The following is a 24,976-nucleotide window of genomic DNA, read 5'->3' on the forward strand; positions in this document are numbered from 1 at the left end:
CTCCTTAATCAAAAATAAGTTGACCATATGTGCATGGGTTGATCTCTGGGCTTTCTATCCTCTTCCATTGATCTATATTTCTGTTTTTGTGCCATTACCATACTGTCTTGATTATGGTAGCTTTGTAGTATAGTCTGAAGTCAGGGAGCCTGATTCCTCCAGCTCCCTTTTTCTTTCTCCAGATTGCTTTGGCTATTCAGGGTCTTCTGTGTTTCCATACAAATTGTGAAATTTCTTGTTCTACTTCTGTGAAAAATGCCATTGGTAGTTTGATAGGGATTGCATTAAATCTGTAGATTGCTTTGGGTAGTATAGTTATTTTCACAATGTTGAGTCTTCCAATCTAAGAACATGGTATATCTCTCCATCTGTTTGTATCATCTTTAATTTCTTTCATCAGTGTCTTATAGTTTTCTGCATACAGGTCTTTTGTCTCCCTAGGTAGCTTTATTCCTAGGTATTTTATTCTTTTTGTTGCAATGGTAAATGGGAGTGTTTCCTTAATTTCTCTTTCAGATTTTTCATCATTAGTGTATAGGAATGCAAGAGACTTCTGTGCATTAATTTTGTATCCTGCTACTTTACCAAATTCATTGATTAGCTCTAGTAGTTTTCTGGTAGCATCTTTTGGAATCTGTATGTATAGTATCATGTCATCTGCAAACAGTGACAGTTTTACTTCTTCTTTTCTGATTTGGATTCCCTTTATTTCTTTTTCTTCTCTGATTGCTGTGGCTACAACTTCCAAAACTATTTTGAATAATAGTGTTGAGAGTGGGCAACCTTGTCTTGTTCCTGATCTTAGTGGAAATGGTTTCAGTTTTTCACCATTGAGGATGATGCTGGCTGTGGGTTTGTCATATATGGCCTTTATTATGTTGAGGTAAGTTCCCTCTATGCCTACTTTCTGGCGGGTTTTTATCAAAAATGGGTGTTGAGTTTTGTCAAGAGCTTTTTCTGTGTCTATTGAGACATGTGGTTTTTATCCTTCAACTTGTATCATATTGTTTGATTTGCATATATTGAAGAATCCTTGCATTCCTGGGATAAACCCCACTTGATCATTGTGCATGATCCCTCTAATGTGCTGTTGGATTCTGTTTGCTAGTATTTTGTTGAGAATTTTTGCATCTATGTTCATCAGTGATATTGGCTTGTAGTTTTCTTTTTTTTGTGGCTTCTTTGTCTGGTTTTGGTGTCAGGGTGATGGTGGCCTCGTAGAATGAGTTTGGGAGTGTTTCTCCCTCTGCTATATTGTGGAAGAGTTTGAGAAGGATAGGTGTTAGCTATTCTCTAAATGTTTGAGAGAATTCGCCTGTGAAGCCATCTGGTCCTGGGCTTTTGTTTGTTGGAGATTTTTAATCACAGTTTCAATTTCAGTGCTTGTGATTGGTCTGTTCATATTTTCTATTTCTTCGTGGTTCAGTCTCGGACGGTTGTGCTTTTCTAAGAATTTGTCCATTTCTTCCAGGTTGTCCATCTTATTAGCATATAGTTGCTTGTAGTAATCTCTCATGATCCTTTGTATTTCTGCAGTGTCAGTTGTTACTTCTCCTTTTTCATTTCTATTCTATTGATTTGAGTCTTCTCCCTTTTTTCTTGACGAGTCTAGCTAATGGTTTATCAATTTCGTTTATGTTTCAAAGAACCAACTTTTAGTTTTTTTGATCTTTGCTATCGTTTCCTTCATTTCTTTTTCATTTATTTCTAATCTGATCTTTATGATTTCTTTCCTTCTGCTAACTTTGGGGTTTTTTTGTTCTTGTTTCTTTAATTGCTTTAGGTATAAGGTTAGGTTGTTTATTTGAGATGTTTCTTGTTTCTTGATGTAGGATTGTATTGCTGTAAACTTCCCTCCTAGAACTGCTTTTGCGGCATCCTATAGCTTTGGGTTGTCGTGTTTTCATTGTCATTTGTTTCTAGGTTTTCAAATATTTTCTGAGTCCCTTTTTTTTTTCTCTTCTCCTTCTGGGACCCCTATAATTCGACTGTTCGTGCATTTAATGTTGTCCCAGAGGTCTCTGATACTGTCCTCAATTCTTTTCATTCTTTTTTCTTTATTCTGCTATGCAGTAGTTTTTTCTGCTACTTTATCTTCTAGGTCACTTATCCGTTCTTCTGCCTCAGTTATTCTGCTATTGATACATTCTAGAGAATTTTTAATTTCATTTATTGTGTTGTTTATCATTGTTTGTTTGCTCTTTAGTTCTTCTAGTTCCTTGTTAAATGTCTCTTGTATTTTCTCCATTCTATTTCCAAGATTTTGGATCATCTTTTCTATCATTACTCTGAATTCTTTTTCAGGTAGGCTGTCTATTTCCTCTTCGTTTGTTTGGTCTGGTGGGTTTTTACCTTGCTCCTTCATCTGCTGTGTGTTGCTCTGTCTTCTTATTTTGCATAACTTATTGTGTTTGGGGTCTCCTTTTCGTAAGTTGCAGGTTCGTAGTTCCTGTTGTTTTTGTTGTCTGCCCCCAGTGGGTAAGGTTGGTTCAGTGTGTTGTGTAGGCTTCCTGGTGGAGGGGACTAGTGCCTGTGTTCTGGTGGATGAGGCTGGATCTTGTCTTTCTGGTGGGCAGCATCATGTCCGGTGGTGTGTTTTGGGGTGTCTGTGAACTTATTGTGATTTTAGGCAGTCTCTCTGCTAATGAATGGTGTTATGTTCCTGTCTTTCTAGTTGTTTGGCATAAGGTCTCCTGCACTATAGCTTGCTGGTTTTTGAGTAGAGCTGCGTCTTAGCATTGAGATGGAGACCTCTGGGAGAGCTTTCGCTGTTTAATGTTATGTGGGGCCGGGATGCCTCTGGTGGACCCATGTCCTGAACTCGGGTCTCCCACCTCAGAGGCTCAGGCCTGACACCTGGCCGGATCACCAAGATCCTGTCAGCCACTCGGCTCAGAAGAAAAGGGAGAAGAAAGAAAGAAGGAGAGAGAGAGAGAGAGAGAGAGAGAAAGAAAGAAAGAGAGAAAGAAAGGAAGAGAGAAAGAAAGGAAGAGAGAAAGAGAGAGAGAGAAAGAAAGAAAGAAAGAAAAAATAAAATAAAGTAAATTTATTAAAGTAAAAAATAAAAGGAAATTATTAAAAATAAAAAAAAAATTTAAGTAATAAAAAAAAAGAAGAAAGAAAGAAAAGAGCAAACAAACCAAAAATCAAATTCACCAATCATATCTAGCACCAAAATCTATTAAAATAAAAAAAAAAAAATGGACAGACAGAACCCTAGGACAAATGGTAAAACAAAGCTGTGCAGACAAAATCACAACAAAGAAGCATACATATACACACTCAGAAAAAGGAAAAAAGCAAAAAATATGTATATGTATAAAAAAAGGAAGAGAGCAACCATATCAATAAACAAATCTACAAATGATAATAAGCTCTAAATACTAAACTAAAATAAACATAAAACTAAAAACAATTTAGGTGCAGAAAGCAAACCCCAAGTCTACAGTTGCTCCCAAAGTCCACTGCCTCAATTTTGGGATGATTTATTGTCTATTCAGGTATTCCACATATGCAGCCTATATCAAGTTGATTGTGGAGATTTAATCCGCTGCTCCTGAGGCTGCTGGGAGAGATTTCCCTTTCTCTTCTTTGTTCGCACAGCTCCTGGGGTTCAGCTTTAGATTTGGCCCCCGCTCTGCGTGTAGGTCGCCTGAGGGCATCTGTTCCCTACCCAGACAGGAAGGGGTTAAAGAAGCAGCTGATTAGGGGGTTCTGGCTCACTCAGGCCTGGGGGGAGGGAAGGGTACGGAATGCAGGGTGAGCCTGAATGACTTTGTAACAGGCTGAGGCGCGCCGTGCGTTCTCCTGGGGAAGTTGTCCCTAGATCATGGGACACTGGCAATGGTGGGCTGCACAGGCTCCCAGGAGGGGAGGTGTGGATAGTGACCTGTGCTTGTACACAGGCTTCTTGGTAGCTGCAGCAGCAGCCTTAGCATTTCATGCCCGTCTCTGGTGTCCATGCTGATAGCTGCGGCTTGCCCCTGTCCCTGGAGCTCGTTTAGGTGGTGCTCTGAATCCCCTCTCCTTGTGCATCCAGAAACAATTGTCTCTTGCCTCTTTGACAGTTCCAGACTTTTTCCCAGACTCCTCCCGACTAGCTGTGGCACACTAGCCCCCTTCAGGCTGTGTTCACACAGCCAACCCCAGTCCTCTCCCTGGGATCTGCACTCTGAAGCCCAAGCATCAGCTCCCAGCCCCCACGCGCCCAGGCCAGGTGAGCAGACAAGCCTCTCAGGCTGGTGAGTGCTGGTCGGCACCGATCCTCTGTGCACTAATGTCTCCACTTTGCCCTCTGCACCCCTGTTGCTGCGCCCTCCTCCGTGGCTCCGAAGCTTCCCCTCTGCCACACCCCGTCTCTGCCAGTGAAGGGGCTTCCTAGTGTGTGGAAACTTTTCCTCCTTCACAGCTCCCTCCCAGAGGTACAGGTCCTGTCCCTATTCTTTTGTCTCTGTTTTTCCTTTTTTCTTTTGCCCTACCTAGGTACGTGGTGATTTTCTTGCCTTTTGGGAAGTCTGAGGTCTTCTGCCAGCACTCAGTATGTGTTCTGTAGGAGTTGTTCCGCATGTAGATGTATTTTCGATGTATTTGTGGGGAGGAAGTTGATCTCCATGTCTTACTCCTCCACTATCTTGAAGGTCTCCCTCAATGTTTATTTAGAGTTCTTCAAATATTTATTCTTTCTGGTGTTCTTCATTCCTTCCTATTTGATTGTACTTCTTTCTAGGATATTTTTTTTTTTTACCTGAAGAATTCCCGTTAGTATTTCTTTTATTGCAGGACTGCTGGGGATAACCTTTTTCAGTTTATTTTTGTCTAAACATATGTTTATGTTAAGTTTACTTCTAACAGTTGATGAGGTATCAATTCTAACTTGGCAATTATTTTCTTACAACACTTTGATGATGTTGCTACGTTGTATTCTGGTTCCCATTGTTTCTATTGAAAAATTGTTTGTCATTATTATTGTTCCTTTTTTGTCTGTTTTTACAGTTTTAAAAATTTCTCTTTAGTTTTTAGCACTTATACCTTATATCCCTAGGTGGATTTTCTTTGTAGATATTTTCTTGGTGCTTGCAGATATCTTGCGTTTCTGGCATGATGTCTATTTTCACATTTGGGAGATTCCCAGCCATCGTTTTTTCAAATATAGCTTTGCGCGTTCTTCCTTTCCTCTACTTCTATGACTCCAATGAAGTAATATTCTGTTTACCATTTCCTGTATATGTTTTCTTCTCTTTAAATTTCCACCCTCCTTTTTCTTTCTGTGCTTCATTCTACGTATTTTCTACTGATATATCTCTAACATAAGTAATCCAGTATTCTGTCTATTCATGTAAAATTTAATATCAGTCTTTTTCTTTGTCCTGTAATATCAATTTAATACTTTTAATAGTATTCTGTGTTGCGATGAAACTCTGCATCATTTCCTGAAGTTTTGGAATAAATCTTTAACAGATCTTTTAAAGTCTGATAATTCTAATATGTGGATCTCTTGGGGTCTTCTTGTAATGTCAGTTTTTTCTCCTGGTTTGCAGTTGTCGTGTGTATTTTCTTGGCATGACTAGTGATTTTTGACCAAATGCTGGACATTCTGCATAAAATGTTATAGAGGTTCTTTATGATTTTATTTTCTTTCAAAGAGGATTCGATTTTCTTCTTGAAGGCTGACGGATTCTAGACAGATCATTTAGATCTAGTCAGATGGGTATTTTAGGCTATATTTGGCCCTGAAATTTTTTTAGTTCACTTTTAATCCTAGGCAATAACTATCACTTCTGTGTTGCAGCTCTTTTGGGTCTCAACTGAAGTACTCCAGAGTTATTGGAAATATTTCAACTTGTTGGGCCATAAACTTTGCAGGAGTGTTTACATCCTTGCTCAGTTCTTTAGGGTCCCAGCTTCAGTACTATATTTAGTTCCTGAGCAGTAACAGGAATATAAAGGGCTGAGGATTCAAAAAATAACTTGTAGGGAAATTACACTTAGAACTCAGGGCATACAATACTGAGGTTTTCTTCACCTCTCAAAGACTCATCCTCTAGAAAATGCCAAATCCTGAGAGCAATAAGACTTTTTAAGCCCTGGTTACTAGTTAGTGCAAGGCCTCACAATTTAAATCAACCAATCCCTGAGAAAAAAGAAATGGCATATGTGGGGCTCATTTTATAGTGTATCCCTCCTTTCTTTTTAGTATTCTTGGTAGATCTCAAATATCTTCATATTCTTGCATTGTATATTTTATCTAGCTTTTATAGCTGTTCTTGGCAGGAGGGTTAGTCTGATAAAGCTATTCTATCATAATGGGAGTATAATGTAAAATTGGTGTTATTTCTTAAATGACTGATAAAATTTGAGTGAATCTTTTTTTTTGAGGAGGAGGATTTTGGTTAAGCCTCTTTTGTGGAGGCTGTTTTAATTAATTCAGTTTATTTAATAGATATAGGACATTTTATGTGTTTTATCTTTCCTTGAATCTATTTCAGTAAATGGTGTTTTTCTGGTAATTTGTCTATTTCACCTAAATATTTAAATTTATTGACATAAATTTGTTCTTAACCTCTATATCTATTGATGCTTAACATATTACCTGAAATTTTAGTGGATTTGTTATGATAAAATGACAACAAATTCTTATATTTATTATGCCGCAGTTTGGGCTGGACTCATTGGGGCAGCTTGTTTCTGTGCATGTCATCAGCTGGGGCTTGAGGATTAACTTTCATGAAGGCTCATTTATATGGCTGGCAAATTGGTGCTTGCTGGGAGCTCAATCAGAGCTATGGGCAAGGGAATCCTGGTTCCTATCCATGTGGTCCTCTCCAAAGTCTGCTTAGACTTACCCTAACTAATGTCTGGGTTCCATGCTATACTTTGTTAAATTAACATTTGTTAAGTGAAGCACAGTATGCTGGATGGTGAGCCATGGGTTCAATAGTAATAGATCACAACAGAAATTGAAATGGAGAAGTCTGTTACTCACAGGTCCTAGAGGAAGTACATGACACACCTCGAGGGCCCACATGAGAAGATCAAAGCAGGGTGCAGGCAGAGAGACAGACTGGACTTGGGACCCACAGACCTTTATTACGATCCATGGCCTCTGTTTTTGGAGTACCTCGGGGTTCTCAGGCTAAGGCCCAATTGGTTAATTCAAACCAAAAAAAGTAGGATTTTGGTAAACTCCAAGAAGGTCTTATCTAAGAGATGCACAAGGGGAAGGCCCTGGGAGGTGGGAAAGATTGTTTATCACAAAGGCTGTTGGGGAAATCATATCAAGAACTTGCATTTGCTTGTGACACTGCAGGCTATTAATCGAGGGCGTGTGCTTCCAATGAGAGGACTAATATAGGTCCCTGTAGTCCCTGTAGGCCACTTGGCCAAACAAAATAGGTCCCAAGGCAGCAATACCATGGAATAGCTTACCTAAACTCTCACCATTACAATAGCTAGTATCCCAAGAGAACCAGCTAGAAAGTTATGACTTTTTGTGACCTAGCCTTAGAAGTCACATAAAATCTTATCTTCTATAGTCACATATCCACCTAGATTCAAGGGAGAGAACAAAGATCACATCTCTGAATGGGAGGAATGTCAAAATTACATTGGAAAAAAGGCATGTGAGATGGAAATGTTTGAGCCATTTCCAGAAAATGCTATCTTCCCCAGCACCCTCTTATTATTTTTTAAATTTAATTAGGATCTGTGTTGATTTCTCTCTCTTTTAAAATTCTTGGTACTAGAAATTTGTACCGCCTAACTATATTTTTCTTTTTTCATTTTTTGGCTCTATCTTTTCTCAGTTGTTTGTCATAGGCTTACTGCCTGTGTTTTCATCTGGATGGATTTATGGTTTTGGGTATTGCATTCAAATTTTTAAACAATTTTGAGTTAATTCCTGTGTACAGTGTAAGCTAGTGGTCCAGTTTCATTCTTTTGCATGTGGCCATCCAGTTCTCCCAACATCATTCATTTATTGGAGAGACTGTCCTTTCTCCATTGTGTATTCTTGGCTCCTTCATCATAAATTAGTTGACTGTATATGCATAGGTTTATTTCTGTGCTGTCTATTCTGTTTCATTGATCTATGTGTCTGTTTTTATGCCAATACCGTACTGTTCTGATTACTACAGCTTTGTAATTTGAAATCAGGAAATGGGATGCCTCCAGCTTTGTTCTTTCTCAAGATTGCTTTGTCTATTTGAAGGTTCTATGCAAATTTTAGGATTGTTTGTTCTAGTTCTCTGAAAAATGCCTTTGGAATTTTGGTAGGGATTACTGTGAATCTGTATATTGCTTTGGGTAGTAAGGACATTTTCAGGATATTCTTCTAATGCATATCTTTCCATTTATTTGTGTCTTCTTTATTTTCTTTTATTAATGTCTTATAGTTTTTAGTGTACAGGTCTTTCACTACCTTGGTTAAGTGTATTCCTAAGTATTTTATTTTATTTTTTTGATGCAATTGTAAATGGAATTGTTTTTTTAATTTCTCTTTCTGATATTTCAGTACTAGTATATAGAACACAACAGATTTTTATATATTGATTTTGTATCCTGCAACTTTACTAAATTTGTTTATTAGTTCTAACAGTTTTCTGTTGGAGTCTTTAGGGTTTTCTGTGTATTTATAATATTTTGTCATCTGCTAATAGTGACAGTGTTACTTCTTTCTTTCCAATTTGGATGCATTTTATTTCTTTTTCTTCCCTAATTGCTCTGGCTAGGATTTCCAATACTGTGTTGAATAAAAGTGCCCAAGTGGGCATCATTGTCTGGTTACTGAACTTAGAGAAAAGCTTTTAGCTTTTCATCATTGACTATGATATTAGCTATGGGCTTATCATATTTGGCATTTATTATGTTGAGGTACGTTCCCTCTATACCTACTTTGTTGAGAGTTTTTATCATAAATGGATTTGAATTTTGTTAGATGTCTTTTTTTGCATCTATTGAGTTGATCAGATAACTTTTATCCTTCATTTTGTTAATGTGGTGTGTCACATTGACTGATTTGTGGACGTTTAACCATCTTTTCATCCATGGAATGTATCCCACTTGATCATGGTGAATGACAGTTTTAATGTATTACTGAATTTGATTTATTATTTCATTGAGAAATTTTATATCTATGTTCATCAGGTATATGGGCCTGTAATTTTCTTTCTTGTGGTGTCATTGTATGTTTTTGGTATCAAGTTAATGCTGACCTCATAAAAGGAGTTTGGAAGTGTTTCCTTCTTCTCTATTTTTTGGAAGAGTTTGAGAAAGATTTGTATTTCCTTAAATATTAGAATACTAATATTTAAAGTATTCTTCTTTAAATATTTGTTAGAATTCACCAGTGATCTGATGATCTGATCCCAGACTTTCGTTTGCTGGTTTTTTGGTGTTTTTTAATTGATTCAATATCCTTACTAGTAATCAGTCTGCTCAGATTTTTTTTCTTCATGATTCAGTCTTGGTAGGTTGGGTTGTATGTTTTAGGAACGTACCCATTTCTTCTAGGTTGTCATATTTGTTGGCATATAATTGTTCATAGTAGTCTCTTATGATCCTCTTTATTTCTGTGATGTCCATTGTAATGTCTCTTCTTTCATTTATAGTTGTATTATTTGAGTCCTCTCTCCTTTTTCTTGGTGAATCTAGTTAAAGGTTTATCAATTTTGTTTTTCAAAGAACCAGATTTTAGATTTATTCATTTTTTAATTGTCTTTTAGTCTCTGTTTAATTTTTTTTTCTATTCTGATCTTTGTTATTTCCATTTTCCCACCAACTTTGCGGTTTATTTGTTCTTTTTTTTTTTTTTCCAGTTCCTTTCAGTAATGTAATGTTAGCTTGTTTATTTGAGATTTTTCTTGTTTCTTGATATTGGTATCACTTTCTATTGCATCATATAATTCGTTTATTATGTTTATTGTTTTTTTAATGATAATTCTTTGCTCTAACCTAAACTCCTTAACTGAGACAAACTTTGCATGTTTTGGTCACTCATGTAGTCTAAGTACCTAGAGAGTGCCTGTCTCAAAGTAACTGCTCAGTGAGGACTTACCTGTTGAATAGCTGAATAAATTATGCCTTGTACGTCCTTGAAACTTTTGATGATTTTAGACATGGCAAACATCTCCCAACTGTTATCACCATGGAAGTTTTGGGAGCTGCTGGGTCAGGAAGAGGTACAATACATGGAGTCCTGATATGATGTAACTCCACAAAGACTTTACACACTACTCCAGGCTGGAATTTCTTCCTTCTCCCCTGAACCTCTGCAACATTCATAGTCTATTTATTTACTTTTTATTGAAGTATAATTGATTTACAAGGTTGTGTTAGTTTCTGGTATATAGCAAAGTGATTCAGTCATACATATACATATGTATATATATATTCTTTTCCATATATATATTCTTTTTCATATTCTTTTCCATTATGGTTATTACAGGATATTGAATATAGTTCTCTATGCTATATAGTAGGCACTTGTTGTTTATCTATTTTATACTTGGGAGATAGTATCTGCTAATCCCAAACTCCTCATTTATCCCTCCCCCACCCCCTTTCCCCTTTGGTAACCATAAGTTTGTTTTCTATGTCCATGTGTCTGTTTCTGTTTAATAAATAAGTTCCTTTGTGTCATATTTAAAATTCCACATATAAGTGATATCACATGGTATTTGTCTTTCTCTGCCTGGCTTACTTCACTTAGTATGATAATCTCCAGGTCCATCCATGTTGCTGCAAATGACATTATTTCATTCTTTTTATGGCTGAGTAATATTCCATTGTGTATATGTACCACATCTTCTTTATCCATTCATCCATCAATGGACATTTAGGTTGCTTCAATGTTTTGGCTATTGTAAGTAGTGCTGCTTTAAACATTGAGATGCATGTATCTTTTTGAATTATTATTTCCTCCAGATATATGCCCAGGAGTGGGATTGCTGGATCATATGGCAACTCTATTTTTTAGTTTTTTAAGGAACCTCCATACTGTTTTCCATAGTGGCTGCACCAATTTACATTCCCACCAACAGTGTAGGAGGGTTCCCTTTTCTCCACACCCTCTCCAGCATTTGTTATTTGTAGACTTTTTAATAATGGCCATTCTGACTGGTGTGAGATGGTACCTCATTGGAGTTTCAATTTGCATTTCTCTAGTAATTAGTGATGTTGAGCATATTTTCATGTCCCTATTGGCCATCTGTATGTCTTCCTTGGGGAAATGTCTATTTGGGTCTTCTGCCCATTTTTTGACTGGGTTTGTTTCTTTTTTTGTTATTGAGTTGTATGAACTGTTTGTATATTTTCAAAATTAAGCCCTTGTTGGTCACATTATTTGCAGATATTTTCTCCCAGTCTGTAGGTTGTCCCTTCGTTTTGTTTATGGTTTTCTTTGAGGTGCAAAAGCTTATAAGATTAATTAGTTCCCTACATTCATAGTCTAAACCACTCAATTTAACACTTAAATTTTTATAGTTTTGTATTACATGATATTTATATCAGTTGGAGTTTGATCAGGAAAACAGAATTCATTGTATTTTGTAGTATAAACATTTTCAATATAAGAAATTAGGGGTTTATGTAAGTTTTTCAAAAGCTTCTCAGCATGCAGCACTGAAGTGAGTGGCTTTTTAAAGAGGTCCTTCCTGTAGAAGCTGGTTAGCCTTTCAAACCTCTTGGGGTAGTTCCCATAGACCATCTCGGCCAGCAGGACCAATATCGGTGTTTTTCAAGAAGCTTATCTAGGTGTTTATTTGAAACTCACATCTGCCCGAGTATCTGGCCACAACTGCATCCAAAGAATAATGGCTTCCCCTTTTCTTCCTCCTTCCAAATTTCACGTGAGTGTTTCTCATTAAAGACCTCTAACTCAGAACAGATGGGCAAGGGGATTCTGGAAATGTAGTTGCTGGTTTCTTCTCTGCTGAGGAGACCTTAACAGGGAGAACTGGTGATATCTAGCTGACCACACATAATCCAACAAATATTTATTTTCTTATATCTGCATAAAAAATCATTTAGGAAGAAGTATTTTTGTGAAAGACAAATAATAATTTTCAGATCATATTGATTTATTGGAGATGTAGTGCATGTGCTAAATGGATTACAATGAGTATATATCTAAAAGCATTTCACAAAAATATTATAAAATTATTTTATAATAATAGTTTGTACTGGATCTTTGTATCTATAAATAATAAACTGACCTGTTTGGAGGGCCCTCTAAATGATTTACAAATCAGGAAAGAGAATTTAATAAATCAGGGAGAAATTTGTTAAGGATATGAGTAATAATAAATGATGGGTAATGAATAATAAATTTGTGTCTACATAATCAAAAGTTGATTATATATTACTCCTAAAGACTTGGAAGAAAATAGTTTGAGAACCTAACATACCTTGAAGCAGAATTAATTATTCTGTTTAGAGTTCAGCCCAGAACTTCAGGGAATGACCGTTTAATAATTGGTCATTGCATCTCACAAAGTATTGATTTGAGTCAGATTCAAAACTATTGAAGAACTAATTATTTTATATATATATTTTAAAAGGCTCCTAATTTGTGGTATCCATTTTCTAAAGAAGTATAGAATGTACTTTTAGTTTTTCCTTCTATATCCAAGATAGAATGACAATCATCTTTGGCACAAAACTATATACCTCTAGCAATTTAGATTGCAAAGTCCATGAAGGCAAGAAGAGCATCGCTTGTGTTCATGAAAATACCCCGGGAACCTAGAATAATGCCTGACAAAAAACATAAGCTAATCAAGTTTTACAGAATGTATGGCTTGTATTCATCCTACTTGATTACAGATTTGCTTGGAAGTAAATTTTCCCTCTGTGGAGTTTCTCTGCTTTTATGTATTTAGATTTATATACATAATTTTAATGATTATTATTATTTCATGTAATATCTCAAGTTGTTTTTCTTTTTATCTTTCCAATGGCTGATAATTTTTCCACTTGTTCTTTTTTGATTAAACCAAATAATTGGGAATTTTTACTTTTTCTACTTTTATGTCTCAGTTCTGGCTATAATCCAAATTGGGTAATAACATTCAGACTACCAAAAATTCTCTCTGCAATTTTATTGAAAATCATTGCTCTTTATTTTCTCTACTAAAACTCTTTTCTTGGGGATTACTGGGACATAGTGGCAATTCTGTCACATCTGAGAGGAGACATTTCATTTCTATGTTTGTACCATGTAATGTATTCACTGCTGTAAAAATGAGACCTGCTTCTTACTGCCATGTTAAAGAAAGATGTGGATTATTTAATTAACATTAGCAGGGTAGTTAATAATGTCATTGGGTCTAAGGCATAAAAGTGGAAAGCAAGTCAAGAAAAGGGGAAAGAGTTAGTGTGCTTAACAGAATGTATTTTCTCTTTTCACATTGAAGACGATAACCTATGTCTCTGGTGAAGTGTGCTTTTTAAAGTTATTTATTTGTTTTAATTGAAGTATAGTTGATGTACAATATTATGTTAGTTTCAGGTATAAACATAGTGTTTTGGCATTTAAATACATTACAAAATAATCACTGCAATAAGACTAGTAACCATCTGTCACCGCACAAAGTTATTGCAGTATTATTAACTATATTCCCTATGCTGTATATTACTTCCCATGACTGACTTATTTTATAACTGGAAGTTTGTACCTCTTAATTCCCCTTCACCTATTTCTTGTGAAGTGTGTTAATTAACATATTGGAGTTTTGCTTAATGCTGCATGAGGGAGACATTAAAATAGCAGTGAGTATTTTTCATCTACTCTCACTCTTCCTAACATTCAACATTGGGAGTTGTATTACTACAGGCAACTACGAAAAAAGTGTTTCTAAGTGCCCAATTCTAAAGGTATGACTGTCATTTTTGCTACTTTGCCCAGACTAAATGACCCCAGTTTAGAACATTTTGATGACATTGCTAAGCCTGGAGGTTGTAATTTTTTTTTTTTAAGTAAGGTTTATTTAGGTATAACTTATGTACAGTATAATTCACTCATTTTACTGTACAGTTCTATGAGTTTTGACAAATACACATCATCGTGTAACTGTCATTAAAATTAGGATATAGAATAGCTCCATTACACCAAAAAATTCTTTGTGCTTATTTGTAGTCAACTTTTTCTCCCACCTCCAACTCTTGACAACCATTGATATGCTTTTTGTCCTTATAGTTTTGCTTTTTAGGTAATTTCATATCAATGGGGTCATACATTATATAACCTTTTGAGTCTGGCTTCTTTCATTTAGCATAATACATTTGATATTCATCTATGTTGTTGGGGTATTAGTAGTTTATTTCTTTTAGCCTAAAGTTTAAATGATAGATTCAGCAACTATCATTTGTTCAAATTCTCTTAAAGCTGATTATATATATATATATATATATATATATACACACACACACATACACACACACACACACGTTGGGAGTAAATAAATATCTACTCTCAAATCTTTGAGTATAATTTCTGTTTGTTTCACTGGAAAATCACAAGGAGAATAAAAATTGTGGAAAAGCAATAAAATTAAATTAATTAAGCAAACCATATTCAAAGAATGTAAATATATGCACTTATACTTTCCAGTTAAAATAAGGCATTTATAGTCTAGACTAGTGAATATATTATCTATGAAACATTTGAGTCTACCAGTGATCACCATATACTCTGCATGCCTTCAAGAAAAGTTTAGGCTACGTGATTGAAAATTAAACATTTATCAAAGTAGTTGTTGCTCTAGTAAATACAAAAGGAATTAACCATTCATACTTCTTTACAAAGTGTTGCCCTAATTTATTCCTCAATACCATATCATCTGGTTATAAGAAGGTACAAACTCAGTCATGTAGTAACATTTAATTGTACTGAAATTTGACCTTACCTTTTAGTGTAACAAATAGACAGTGGAGTTTCAACATTAATACCATTCATGTATCATTTTTCTAATTGTGTTTTGCTTTTATTGATCCCATCAAGTGTGTAATACTGAAGTATATTTCATCCCTACTAATTGTAATGATGTTATTCAAATACATTAAGCAGAATGTTTTTGCACATCATATTTGAACCAATAGAGAGCATTGTCTTACATTTTAATGGAATTTTATAATTTCTTATGCTTTCTGTGTTGTGGGATCAGTTTTAGGATTATAAAGGTTTTTTTTTTTTTTCTTTCCTTAGAAACAAGACCTTACCATTTAATTGAAGAGCTCAAAGAGCTCAAGTGGAGAAAGATAGGATATTTTAAAAGGAAATCCATATAAAAGAATTATCCTACCATGATGAGATAGAATGAGAAACAAAACACTTTCACACTGGCCCCATCCCATTTAAGTATCAACCATTTTGCAAATGCATCTTTCTTTTTTTGCCCCCTTGCCTGACAAGTCTTGTGTATTTTATTTGTATACAAGTGAATGGCAGTTTATTGTGTCCCAGAGGACAGGGTATTAATGATCATTTGCTTCCTGCTGTGGGGCCTGTCATAATTTTGTAGTCAGAAGAATGACAGAAGTAACAGCCAATCAGTATGCTAATACTGCCCGAGAATGGGTAGTTAGTCCATTTTAACCATGGGTTTTTGTTTTTGTTTTTTTTTGCCAAATACTTAGATACTTTTTATTAAAAAAAATGCAATTATTGATAGCATTGCAAATTGCTAGACGGAACCCATTGAAGAAACCATACATTTCTTTTGTGTGGCAGTCAGACTTCTGTCTCAGCAGGTGTCTTCTCGGGAAAAAAGAAAGACTTCTAATCTGAAAGCCCATTTTGGTCAGCAAGAATCAATCACTAAAATATTCAGCAATTTGTTATATCAATATCTTAACGTGGAGAATTCTATGCAGCATACAAAAATTGAACCCTAGTCTCTGATAAGTAAATAGAAGGCAGAATCTTTAAAAATGATAGTTGAAACCAAACGTAAAAAATCCTGTAGATTTATACAATGTGATGTCATTCATTTTTCTCTTTACTATTCTATTTGTTTCTTCAGTTTTCATGGCATTTGTTTTTTGTGGTGGTTTGTTTTTTTTTTTTTTTTTAAATGGAAAAGATATACCCCAAAGCAATAGCTTTCAGTGCTGATGTATACATATTCAAATATTTTATTAGCCATTTTATAACATACAGCCTATAGTGAGTATATTCTTAATTAGCGAAAAAAAAAGAGTTTCTTAAAATGATTTCTGAGTGTTTTTGCACAGCACATGAACACATGATTACAGAGGGGATTAGTGGATTAAGGTATCGACTGTTGGTGGCCTTAAGGCTGCAGATAACAAGAGCTCTATTTTCTTTCAATAAAATCACATTTTATTCTTACCCACATACAAACAATGCCAGCTATGTAAGCTATAAACAGAATTTTTTTGAGAACACTATTGTCAACTTAAATATGTTCATCATAGAGAGCAAAATAATAATAAAATCGGTAACAACAAATTTCACATATGTATATATCTGCATGAAATACAAGGTAATATCATTTAACATCACAAATATGTTTGAGGAGTTCTGATTCACCCCTGGGGCTGGAGAAAGAGTTCTTATATATATTAAGATTTGAGCTTAGTTATTTCAAAATGTAAACCTCTTAGACTATCAATGCTATAGGCAGAAAAATATTTAATATAATTTAATAAAAATTAAGTAGACATGATATCAAATGCAATTTTACTTTTTGGAAAACGGAGAAACAAACCTTGTTTGCTGCCTGGTGGTGTTTTTATATATGCAAATCTTTTTACATTACAGAACAAACTAGCTGCCTTCCATGATCCCATAAACATTTTGCTGTTTTATGAGATGTTTGTAATAAATGTGCTTGATGATTTTTTTTACAATTGCCTATTAGAAATACACAATTTTTTGATTAAATATTTAGGGATAACTCAATTTCAAGTCACAAGATTATAAGCTAAGAATTGACATGGATGACAAAATACATGTTTAATCTATTTAAATTTACTTGTGTATTTATTTTAGAGAGTAAATTTTCTAGTTTACAGAGATTTTTGCATTTCAATCAATTGCAAACCTGTCTAAAATACTGCTAGTGTGCCTTGGGGCAGGGAAATAGCTTTAAGCTGCACACACAAATAGTCACAAGGGTGAATAGCTATAATTATATTGGAGTGCATCCAAGAAATCAGCTATTCTGTTTACATTTACTGCCTCTTCAAATTTATGTGCACCTCAAGCAGACATACTGTAAATTGATTTTAATACTAAAAATTGTTGACCTTAATAGTGCAGTTTATTGACTATTTTTCATGTTGCTGTTATCTTCCAAAAAATCTAAAATTAAGGTAAACATTGATAATCATTTACTATAATTTCAAACTATAGCTTTCCTCTTTAAGATTTAAAAAGCCTATTGGCTTAATGTAGTCAAAGACAATTCATGAAAATATGAAAATAAGGTCTTATTCTAAGGTCCTTTAAAATTGGAATGGTCGACTACAGATTACAATGGTCAACTACAGACTGAGGTATCCTTTGAATTATCCTGGAAACAGAGTTTGGCTTATGTTCAAGCATCCATCCTAGGTTGGATTTCAAAGAGAATGAGTGAAGGTAAAGTTTGAACTACTCTAGTTATAGGTGATGTAAAAAGGAATATCATATTTATCCACTTATTTGTGAAAGATTAATTTTACCATTTAGGCCTATAAGATATTTTAAGGTTCTGTCTTTCTTCAATTTACCTTTATAAGGATACATATTGATCTGGGCCATGGATAAAACCCAACAGCAACCTTTGGACTTTCCTTCAAGTTCTGCTTCTTCAGAATTTCATCCACTTGGTGTAATAAGGTAGGTCGAGAAGTACCTTCTTTCTTAGGTTTATGTTCCAACCTAGAAACCAAATTGGGAGCCTGAGAAAAGGAGGCCTGGGGCAAGAAACAGGCCAGATGACAGTCTATGGGGAAAGACTTCTTTGGCTGATTCTGATCAACAGGTGTGGCCACTGGATTTGGAATCCATTGCCATAGGTAGTAATACTTCTTTTCCAGCTCTATTGAGATATAATTGACATATGACATTACATAAGTTTAAGGTGTACAATGTGATGATTTGATACATTTGTTATATTGTGAAATATTTATCACAATAAGGTTACTTAACACACCCTCTAACTCACATAATTACCATTTTGTTGTTATGGTAAGAACATTAAAGCTCTACTCTCACAGCCACCTTCAAGCATACAATACAGTATGGCAGTAATAAATTTTATTTCCCCATGGGTTCAGCTGTTTTGCATAAACCTTCTTTTAAGTTACTAATCAGGAAGGTCAGCAGCAGCAACAGATATTTGAAAGAGATTTGACATTAAATAACTTTCCATTTCTTTTTAAATAACAGAAGAGCATGCCCTTTGTTTCTATATTACTAAGAGGATGCTCTTACACACTACAATGGAAGAAGAGCTACTGGTCAGTTAATATGTGCTTTGCCCATCATAATCATTTATTCAAGATAATATAATGCTAAAGGGCATTGATTCTGCTTGGTTTCAAAGCTTCTCCTGCCATTAACTAGCTGAGTGACTAGGTTAAGTTACTTAACCTCTCTAGGCACCAGTATATTCATTTATAATTCAGTAAAATAGTAGAATCTGCATTATAGGGTTGTTTTGAAGATTAAAGTGGCAATGCAAATCTAGAATTAAAAAAAAATATGTCTCTTATATATTATGTGCTATGTAAGCATTTGCCCTTAATGCTTAATACTAATTTATTTATTCAGTCACTCATCTGTTAACTGAATCTATCCAACTTTCTACCATTTTATACATCAGTTCATTCTGGGACTAAGGTAAGCACTGTGGAGAATTCTGCAATGTATAAATAGAATGGCTTATGTCACAGCAATGTATAAAGGTATAAAGAGGATGGTTTATGTCACTGAAGAACCAATTGTCTGGTAGGAGAATTAACACAGGTAGGTACTTAGATAATATTGTGGGTGTTCAGAGGAATACAAATAAAAAGAATAGGTACAAATTTATTGTCATAATGTCGGGCACTACGCTAGATACCTACATACATTATCTCATTAATCTAGCACTTAGATGAGAGGAAAAAGATTTTGTGCAGTAAGTGATGAATGATGCAAGTAATTAAGGGGTGTTTGGATTTTAATTTAATGACAAGGGAGAAAAATCCATTCTATTCAGAGAGGAGTAAGTATGCTGCGGCACAAAGACTGGCCCAGGGAAAAAGCCAAATAGCTCTGTTTGGTAAGAACAGAAGTTACAAGGGGGGGATAAAAGCTGATGTGCCATCACCTAGGGGCTTATAGAATAATGTAAAGGAGAGATACCAATGTATCAGTAATTTTAATTGGATTAGCATAATCGAAAATGTGACAGTTAATAGATATACAAAGTATAGTCATATAGATTTTTTAATATAATGCCCTTGATTATAAATGTTTCCTGTCAAAATAGAAGGTGGGAAGGCAGTTAATAACGTGATCATTTTAATAAAAGACTGATTTTTAGCAAGTTTTTGTTTGGTTCTTGTCAGGAGACAATTCTCCATGAATTTTTCATATTTCTGCATTGTCTTGGTCTTCTGAGCAAAGGCATTTACAGTTAATTTAAGAATATTTGAACAAGGAGTTATTCCAGGGTAGTAAAAGTTAGAGACATCAGCCTTCCCAGACATGGTCCAGGTTATTAAAGATAGAGACAGCTCCCCATCTCCAGAGGATATTTGCTTATATACCTGAGTAAAAATAAGATTTTTCTTTCTCCAGAGAGGAAATTAGGCAAATCACTAGCAGCCTTACATAAGGTCAGTTTCCTAATTTAGGGTTCCTCTTCTGTAATGCACCCCATTGTTTGTGCAAGTACCATCTGGCCCCCTAATACACTGTCCTGTGGAGATTGGGGTTTGGAGAATAGGCACAAAGTGTTACTCTAGCTGCTGCTTTTGTGTCCAATAAAAAACTGTTTTTGTCTCTGACCCACAGGCCTCATGTTTTCTGTGTGTGTGTATATATACATATACACAATATAAGCATATATATATATACTGTATATAATGTTCGGTGTGTATGTATATACTGTATATAATATATATATTTATGCACTTACATGTAGGGCACATTTTGAGACCCTACACATTTTCTGACCCTAACAGTCTTTGAGGCAGACAGAGACTTACTATATTATATATTCTCTAAATCTAACCCCTTCCCTCCGCAGCACTCAGCTAATCTGTATTGTCTGTTCCCTTAACTAGAGATGTGGCCATGTAGTGAAGTATTAGCGATGGAAGATGAGCAGAAATGCAAAGAAAGTTAAGAGGAGATAAGTCTTATCTATCTACTCTGTCTTCTTTCACGCAGACCCAGGAAGCTTCGTTGAAGATGGTAGCATCTCAAGATGGAAGGAACCTGTGTCCTGACTGACCATGTGCATGGACCATACCCCCTTTGACAACCATGTTGGACTGTGATATGGTCAAGCAGTAAGTGTTAACACACTAACATCTTGAGATCGTTTGTTATAGAAGTTAACCTCTGACTTTAAAGATCTGAATTAAAAAATCTCCTTGGTCTCCTTTGCAGAGCACTAGGGAACAAATTCATTATTCTGTCCATTGGTAGGTCAAGAGAGAGTCATCATATTTGTTACTTTCATGCACCCAGTGTATTTTAAGGTAACTAAATAATTAATGAAGAGGAGTTTCTCTTTTTAGATGGAATTTATTAATGATATTAGATTTAGAATATTTAATGACATTATTGAATTATAGTTAGTTTTGTAAGGATATTGTAATGTTTTTAAAAAATAGTCCTTATGCTTAGCAATAAAAGTTGAAGTTTTCATGGATGGAAAAAAAACAGCTTATTTTAGTGAGCTTATTTTTCTAACAAGTAGAAGTGAATACTAAAGAAGAGTTCTTCCAATTGGACATTAAAACACATTGCTAAGCAAATTTTCTTTCTAAAGGTACATAAAAAGCAAGCCTGAAGAATTTCTTAAAATAAAATTTAGGAAATGATGACAAATAAAAATAAAAATTTTTAAAAATTAAAATGAATTCATTGAACAGCTAAATGAATAATGTAGAGAAAGAAAAATTCAAAATGAAGTACAGGAAAGGGATTGACAAAGGTAAAAGCAGGAGTTATTGAGTTAGAAAACAGATGAAATATAGAAGTAATAAGTTCAAAAATTTTCTGAAGTGACTGAAAAGATAAATAAACCACTAGTTAAACTAAACAAATATACAATATCTATATATGGAGAGAGAGAGAGAGAGAGAGTACATATTCTATAAACCTATATATATCATTTGTTTCAGGAAAGGAAGGCGTTTCAATATCAAGAAATATACCATATAATTCGGATTATTTGAGTTAAAAAAGAAAAATCATAAATTATCATAACTTACCTAAGAAGACAAAATACTTGTTCAGTGAAATGAAAAGTTTAAAACTTGGTTACCTATGAAAAGTTTAGAAGGGCAGTTGAAGATTCCCAATTTAAAAAAAAATTAAAATTCCAAGACTGTATGGTATCAAGTATGCTGGAAAACTCCCCAATTCATTTAATAAAGTCATTATTACTTTTATATAAATACTTGAGTGGCTAATAAAAGACAAAACAAAACAAATAAACGTAAAATACTATATACCAATCTCGTTAATGTAGGCACAAAAATTCTAAATAAAATTCTGGGAAACCAAGACTTGGTATGATAAAATAAATATATACTACACCAAAAGTGTTTATATCAGGGAATGCAAAGATCTTTAAATGTCAGGAAATCTTTCAACCTAATCTATAATATCATTCAATCAACGAGGGAAAACCATGTGATCATTATTGATATGTGCTAAAAAGTAATTTGATGAATTCAGAAGCCATTCCAAATAAAAATTGCTAATAAAAAATATAATAATAGAAGACAACTACTTAAATGTCATAGATACTGCCAAAATCAACAACAAGCATCGCTGTAACTGGTGGAACATTAAAACTATTTCTATTAAAAGCAGAAACAAGGCACAAATGGCTTTCTCCCTTATTATTCAACATTGTTTGGAGGTTTTAGTAAATACAATGAAACAGGAAAATAAAATAATCATCGTAAATATTGTCTATAAATAGATACCAGTGTACACGGAAACTTTATATATGATAAAATAGATATTTCAGTTTGGTGGGATACAGATGATTAATTTACTAAATGGAAATGATACAACACACTATCCATCTTGGATGAAAAATAAATCTAGATAGACTAAAATTTAAATACATAAATAAAATAAATATTTGAGAAAAAATTTAGAAGCTATCAGATAAGAGTAAGAAATAATTCTCTACCTCTATAGCAAGAAAGTGTAAATTATAGTAATGTACTTATATCACTTTGTGCACTTCATATTGGGAAATTAAATCAAGTGATAACACCTGCTGCTCGCAGTGAGGTAGTATTCTCATACCTTGCTGATGGAAACGTGAACCGTGACAGCCCTCTTGAAAGACAGAAAGATCTTTGTACTAAGCAATATGGCTCCTGGCATATTGTATGCCAAATAAATTAAAGTAAAACTATAAAATTATTTTTTCACAAGCATGTGTATTGCAACATGTTTCTGGTAAAAAATAGAAACAAATGACTCCCTCATCAATAGGAAAATGGTTGAATTAATGTTACTATATATATGGCATGATATTCATACTGTAGTATAACTACCATCCATATTATTACACAGGATTTAAAAGAAGAAGGTAATTTTCACATTAAATGAGAAAAAAAACATGAAATTGAGCAGTGGAAAACTATGATCCTATTTTTATAACACAAGTAACAAAAATGTATATTTATAAGTATGTATACATATCTTCATCTATCATGTATTTATGAATCTGTATTTCATTATATAAGCACCACAGAAGGTATGAAAAGATACACAGCAGGTTTTTAAAATTAGTTGGTCCGATAGTCTTGGAAAATGAAGTATGGAAAAGAGAGTAAAGGAACATCATCATTATCATCATAAATAATAATAGTAAAGGCTGCCTGATATATATGATGCTTAATAATGCATGAATCAATCATTAAGGTGTCAGTAGTGATTATCCTAGAGTAGTGGGTATTCAACTGATTTTTACTTCCTTCTTTAAATCTTTGAATATTTTTTTACTTTTTATAATGTGGTTATGTTTTCTCATAATCAGGAGAACTTTCAGCTCCTTTATTTATGGGGGTAGGGGAAGTATAACAATCCTGTCTGAGAAAAGTCTAGGAGCAGAAAGTTTATGTTAGCATGAAGAACAGAAACTAAGAACTCAAAGAACCAGAATTGGGTAACTTTCTCTGAACAATGACTAGAGCAAAGGTACCAAGGTCCAAAGACTCACAGGAGACATACAGCTAGGTATTTCCAGGAAAAAGGCGTAAGATTGTCAAATCTTCATGCTTTTACACTTTACATAGCTAAGATCTTTTTATCATTAAGCATCATTTGTAACTAAACTTTCCATGTACATCATTCTGCAGAGAAAGAGTAGGCTGCTTATGTCCACGTGAGTCTGCCATTCAACGGGAGTTTTCCTTCTCTGGCATTTTAGTAGTAATTAAGTGTCTTGTGATCTAAACCAAGGTGAAACTGAAAATATCTTGTGTCTTAAATCATAGAGCAGAAGTCCATATTCAAATCATGAAGATAAATAGTATGTCTTGAGGCTGTTAGGGACACGGAGTGTCCAGTAACATTTTTACCCCTGAATTCATCTCCTTCCACCCTACAACTCACCCATTCCTTCCTTCTTGTCTTTGTTCATTCTTCAACTGAACATTGGAGAAGGCTAGTGGGTCTCCTTAATCAAATCTCTAGTCCAGATCTCTCCTCTGAGCTTCATAACTCTTTATCCAAAATTCTACACAACATATGTTCTTGGACACTTCAAAATCCAGTACACCAAAAACCCAAACCATGATCTCTCCCTCCATCGTCCACTCCCAAATCTTGTCTTTCTCTAGAATTCCCAGTTCCAGTAAGTGGCATCACCAGATGAACAAGCTAGAAAACTAGGAGTTATCTTTGACACAATTGTTGTCACCCTCCCCTACATTCAATTAAATGGCAGTTCTTTTGATTTCTTCACTTAAATGTCTCTCAAATTAATCTATTTCTACTCTATCTGCACTTCCAGCACAGCATATTAACCCACATTAGCACAGCCTCGTGACCGAACTATTGTAATAGCCACCTAGCTGGTACCCTCTTCATTTTGGAACCCCTCCAACACAATCTCCATCCTCCAACTTGAATAATCCTTTGAAAAAAATCACCTCTGTATAAAATGTTTCAGCGATTTTCTCTTATACTTCGAATAAAGGTCCAAATGCTTCAATGGCCAACAGGACTGCACATATACTGAACCTCAACTGTATCTCTGGTCTCAATTTACGATACACTCTGCCCCCACTCTCAACATCTCAGACACACGTTTCTGTCTCTTCTTCAGATGTGCTTTGCTGTCTCCTGCTTCAAGGCCTCTTTCCATGCCAGTTTTCCCCTTTCCTGGGAACACTCCCTAACCCCTTTCTCCATCCAAATGCATGCAGAAACTTCTGTTCACACTTCAGATCTCAGCTGAAGTGAGACTTCTCTGTGCTTACAACCCAGCACTTTTCATGATTTGTATCCCTGTCTGGAATGATTACTTGGTTAATATCATCACCCTTACTCCCAGAAGCTATAAGTTCTACAAAGACAGAGTCTATGTCCCTTTTAAATTACCACTATGTCCTTTATACCCCACACAGGGCTCAACCCAAAGGTGGTACTAAGTACATATTTGCTGCATAAATAATTGGCTGTGGTCTACCTAAATGTGATATCCCATAATTCTCTTCTATTCTCTTCCTTGGGTACTTAACCCTGGACCTATTCGTCTTGATAATTTGCTGTTTCCCCTCT

Source organism: Eschrichtius robustus, chromosome 6, assembly GCF_028021215.1.
Source record: "Eschrichtius robustus isolate mEscRob2 chromosome 6, mEscRob2.pri, whole genome shotgun sequence".
In the NCBI taxonomy this organism is placed as follows: domain Eukaryota; kingdom Metazoa; phylum Chordata; class Mammalia; order Artiodactyla; family Eschrichtiidae; genus Eschrichtius; species Eschrichtius robustus.